Source organism: Globicephala melas, chromosome 8, assembly GCF_963455315.2.
Source record: "Globicephala melas chromosome 8, mGloMel1.2, whole genome shotgun sequence".
In the NCBI taxonomy this organism is placed as follows: Eukaryota; Metazoa; Chordata; class Mammalia; order Artiodactyla; family Delphinidae; genus Globicephala; species Globicephala melas.
This window is the reverse complement of record NC_083321.1, coordinates 46,138,332-46,144,079: the sequence shown is the minus strand read 5'-3', so window position 1 is coordinate 46,144,079 and position 5,748 is coordinate 46,138,332.

Here is a 5,748-nt window from a genome sequence, read left to right as displayed (position 1 = left end):
GCGTGACGTCACTGGGAGCAGCCAGTGTACACGCGGGGGGCGGGGCCCGCACAGTTCCCCCAGCCTGCGCGCTGCTTCCCAGAGTCCCGGGCCGCTGCCCACACCCGCACCACCCCACTGGGGCACAGGGCGGGAGAGGAGGAGTGGCGCTGGCGAGACTGACTCCGAGCGCCAAGGTCTACCGCGGCAGCTTTACCCAACTGGTCCCTCGCGTTGTGGGTGCCCCGCATCCCCTGGACCGAGATGAAGTGTGGGGAGGCCAACGCAGGAGCGGCCTCTCCCACGGCAGCCGCCGCCACCTCCTGGTCCCCGCTCACCTGTCCACGCCGTGGCCGACCCCGGGATCACCGACAGCCGGGCCATGCCCCGAGTCCTGCCGCCTGCGCCGCTGCTCGGCTTCACCAGTTCCCACTTTCGCGCCCCTCCTGGAGCCCTAGCGCCCAAAGCCCCGGCTCCGGAGGACCGGCGGCGCGCTCCGAAGTTGGATTGCTAGGGATTTCTCCAACTTCAGATCGGTCCCCACCCACCAGGCCCACGTGATTGGGGAGGGGGCAGCCCCTGCGGGCCGGCCGGAATCTGCCTTCCGGGGACCCTCTCTCCTCCCTGCTCCCTCTGCCCGCGGGCCCAGGACCCTCACATCCGAGCCAGGGAAGCAGAGCTTGGTGGATGCCTGCGGGTCACCCCGGGGCTGAGGAGTGGCGGGGGTCCCCGCCTCCGCACGACTGCACACGAGTGCGAGCCCTACACCTGCTCTTCGGAACACCCGGCAGAAAAGCACGTTTTTCTCAGCCAACACTCGGGCTCTCTCCAGCATGACTCCGGGAGCAACTGGAACCCGGTTTTCTTTGTGAATCTGTCATACTCTCAAGCCATTCCAATCGGGCCTTCAGGCATCCTGGGTCCTGGCCTCGACGTTGTGACTTAGTACAAACCACGTTTTCCACCCTAGAAACTACCACCACTGCACTCTCCCACCCCATTTCACAGGAGCAGGCATGAAATAGAAAGATCTGCTCCCTGAAGAGAACCAACAAAAGTAAGAATAACGACATTTACTGAGCCTTTACCATGCACCAGACACCAGAATAAATACTTAAAATGCAGTCTCATTGAATCATGGCAATAACTTATGAGATAGTATCATTATTCCCATTTTACAGGCAAATGTCTGAGACCTCCTAACTGGTCTCCTGAATGTGCCTTGGTTCCCTTCCAATCCATTGTTCCCTGCTGCCAGAATAATCTTTTCAAACTACAAATGTGATCATCTCACCTCCCTGCTTAGAGCACCACAAAAGTCTTCCTATTGCTCTCAAAAGACCCATATTCTTGCATGGTCTGCCCCACACCTGCATCTCCACTCTGTACTTCAGCCTCGTGAGCTTTCTTTCCTCCAGTTCCTTGGAGAAGCCATTCTCCCTCCAAATGGCTGACCTTTGAATATCCTGTTCCCTCTGTGTGGAATGTCCCCTCCAAACCTGTGTAGTAAATAGACCTCAATTCCACTGTCATGTCTTTAGGAAAGCCTTCTCTAACCTCCCAGAGGGAGTGAGTTCTTCCTAATTATAAACTACGCATCTCTCCTGGACGTTCCACTTTTTTTGGTGGTAGTGGTGGGGGCGTTATTGGTTGTTTGGTTAATATTTATTTCCTTAATTAACTGTAAGCTCCAAGAAGGCAACTGAGTCCATTTTTTGCTTACCATTGAATCCCTAGCTCACAGAAGGCACTCAGTAAATACTAGTATAAGTACAGCAAGAAGTTAAGGTCTTATTTGAGGAAAGCAAGAGGTAGAGCTGGGATTTTAACCTCAGACTGTCTGCCCCCAGAACCTGTGCTGGACTTCCCAGACCTAGAAGGGCTGGGTTTGACCTTGCTTCTTTCCCTCAGTTCCTGCCTTCAGCACTTGTCCTAGATTCAGAGCTCACATATTCCTGTGGGGAGATAAATCCAGAAGGTCAGAAGGCTGCTCACCTGGCTTCAAGGAAGCCCCAGGGATTCCTTGTCCCCCAGCACACATTGAGCGCACAGCCACCTGGAGGGGGGCAAAGGGGGGGGTGGGATTGCAGCTCACCTTCCAGTTCCCTGGCACACTTCCAGCAGTGAACAACAGTGGCTGCCCTGGGCCCTTCTGTCCTGTCGCCTGGATCCCTGCCTAGTCACTCCTCCAGGCCTGAGTCGCCCAGGGAATGGTAAAAGACAGCCTTGCCTTGTCTCTCTAGGATAGGTGCCTCTGAGCTCAGCAAAACATCAGGACAGGTCCAAAAGTGAGGGCCCCTGGGGCTCCGGCCAGGACAGCTACTTTCCTCTGAGAGGAAGCCAGGCAGGCAGATTCCAACTCCCCATCCGCAGGCAGCTCAGCTCAGTCTTGCAGCCTTTTTGTTGCAGCCTTTTTGTTGGGGATGGCCCGACAGAAGAAAGGGGCTTCTTTCATAGTGAGATTCCCCCGACACCCCTACCCAGAAAACCAGGAGCTGAATGTCTCTGATTGAACTGGAATTTGTCCATATCAAGTGTTATGGGAAAATAAATAGAGCCTTGGCTGGAGATGAGAGTCTTTTTGTGAATGCAGAGCTCTTTGCTATAGTGGGATTTGTGTTCTGCAATTGGATCTATGGCCCCAACACCTACTGGTCCCCTCATCTCTCAGAGATCTTCCTCAGCCAGACTGATACCATCACTGCTCTTAAGCATGGGGCAAGGTATGAGGCCAGCCCCACTCCCTGTAAACACCCTATGAGTTTCTGCAGACTGCAGACCTCTGGGCAGTTTATCCCGTTTGACCAAATGACTTTGAGCAAGTCACTTCCTACCTCTAAGCCTCAGTTTCCACATCTGTAAAATGGATGCAGCAAGATTGCTTATAAAATTGGGCTTTGTAAACTCTGGAAGGCTGTACCAAGGAAAGGTCATTATTAATTCTCCATATAGCCAACCTCCCCTGCCCCACTGACCCATCTAGAAAAAACTATAATATAGTTGTGAAAAGCACAGGTTTTGGAGTTTGATACACTAGGTTTGAATCCCTGCTCTTCTACTTACTAGCTATGCAACTAGTAAGCTACTAAGTTACTTTGCCACTCTGAGTTTTAGCTCCTCATCTAGAAAATGATGCTAGTAATGTATCTACCTCTCAGGGCTGCTGTGAAGATTAAATGAAATAATAATACACATAGCACATTGTGGCATGTAGTAAGGGCTCAGCAGAAGGTAGCTACCGTAATTACCTGGGACAGTCTCAGGATTGCTGAGCCTCAGAATGGGCCCTGGCCTATGCTTCCTCCAAGCCTCCCTACAGACCTGAGCATCTCACCCCCTCCTTGGAACCAAGGCCTCCTGGGGTAGCAGCTGGCCTCCTCTCTTCCTCTCTGTGGTGTCTCTGGATTCTGAATTTACCATGTGAAGTAAATTCTGCTTTAAATTCTGTTTTAAATTCTGTTCTAAAATCCTAACATCCTGCCTTGGCTGTTATAGAGGGTATGTCCTGGAAGATTATGCTAGATAAGCTGATGCTGCTTCAGTTAGGATTTTATTCATGTTGTTCTTATTATAAGTCACAGGAAACCCAGTTGAAAATTTCCTAAGCAAAAATGAAAACTTTTTCCTCCTGAAACTAACACAATATTGTAAATCAACTATACCTCAATTTTTTTTAAGAAAAGGAAAACTGTCCCCTTAATTTAAAAGTGCAGGGGTTTCAGGCATGGCTGAATCCAGGGGCTCAAACAACATTAACACTGTCTTTCAACTCTGAGCTGATGCCACTGTAGGCCGGCTCTTCTAGTGTGACGGCTGTCAGCAGCTCCAGGCTTATAATCTGTTCACCTAGAAACTCTCTTTTGGGTCTTCAGGTAACAGGGAGACCTTTGAGAATGGTCTACAGGATGAGTGCTGGGGGTGAGAGTCCAGAAAAGTAGATGAGAAGATCAGAGGAGAAAGAGGAAATAGTCAAGGAACTTTCATCCCCCTGCCCTTGCTACCCATGCATATTTTGCTCTGACTTTGCCCTTGGGCACACATTGGAAGTAATGGCCACTGCCCGGCTCACCCTTCACTCACCATCTCCATCCTTGTAGTTGCAGAGTCCCCTTCTTCCTCTGGTGCCCTTAGTACCACTCCAAATCCCTCTGGCAGGAAGATTCTTCAAACAGCTGTCCCCTGCAGGTGTTGTATGTCTACCAGGATCTCTGGCTACACGTTGCCCCCAAGTTGACACCCAGCCCTGAAGACGGTCGACTTTGGCAGGTTAACGCAAAGACAAGCGTTACTTCTGTCTTCTTCCTTCAGGGTAATTGCCAGTGTCACCATAGCCTCATAAAACAAGACTGATGGCAGCCCCGCTGGTGTTTTCCAAAGTTGGCTGGGTCTTTTGGATCCATTCCTGTCAGCAGTGATTTTGTTTCATTTCCTGGCATGAGAACAGGATGTAATCTCAAATAAGATAGCAAAAGAGGACAGAAAAGTGGGGGGGGGGGGGAAATCTCAGTATCTCAAGTGAGAATGTCTGGTGGAAAGAGGCTTGGCACTGAATCCCGGCTCTGCTCCTTGCTTGCTGTGGGACCATGGCCAAGTTTCTGCAGCTCTCTGAGCCTCAGTTTATCCATCTGGCCAGGCTCTGTGTGGTTTAAATAGGGTAATATGTAAAGCAAAGGGCCTGGCACAAAGTGAGTCCTCGATAAATATGAGCCCTGTTCCTCTTTCCTTCCTCTGTCCAACATAGGTAGAGAACCTGGAGAAAGGGCGAGAACAGAGGCCAGGGGAGAGCTCTACCGTCTGGAAACAGACCTGTGAAGATGGCAAACTTCTGAGAATGCGGCACAGCCTTGGCTTGACAGGCTGGCTCCAAATCCCTTTTTGTCACACCCAGCCAGAGGCAAGAGGGCTTGCAGGGCAGCTCAGAGCACCTGGTTACCTCTGTCTACCTCAGGAGCACGGAGGCCTCCACTGCCTTCCCCCAAAAGAACTAAGCATGTGGCTTGCCTGTGACAGTGACAGGTCAGTGGCCCTCACTGGGCAAGCTCTGGCTTGTGGGCAATGGCAGCAGAGAGGCCAAGGGCTCTGTGCTTGGGCGTGCAGACATCTACACACCACACACACTCACACTCACACAGCATTCACTGACCTATATTCACACAGCTCTGTACTGCCTGGGGAGATAAGTCCTTGTGATTATTTTTAAAGGTTTTATTTGGAAACAATTTCAAACTTACCAAAGTTTGCAAAAATAAAAGCAATACAAAGAACACCTGTATATTCTTTAACCAGATCATTAACATTTTACTGCATTGGCTATATCATTTGCTTTCCCTCAACACAAACACACAACAAACACACCCAAGCAAAACACTTTTTCTAAACTATTTGAGGATAAGCTACATACATTATGACCATTTACCACTAAGATTTCATTATATATTTCCTGGGAATAGGAATTTTTCTCGTATATAACACTGCAGATATAAACCTCATAAATTTTCATTGATACAATACTTTTATTTATTATTGTTCGTGTTTCAGTTTTGTCAATTGACCTAATAATGTTCTTCATGACATATTCCTCTAGTACAGGATCCAGGCTAGGGTCAGGTGTTGTATTTGTCATGTCTCTTTCTTTTTCTTTTTTTTTATAGATTATTTTAATTATTTATTTTTGGCTGTGTTGGGTCTTTGTTGCTGCGCGCAGGCTTTCTCTAGTTGCGGCGAGCGGGGGCTACTCTTCATGGCCGTGAGTCGGCTTCTCATTGCGGT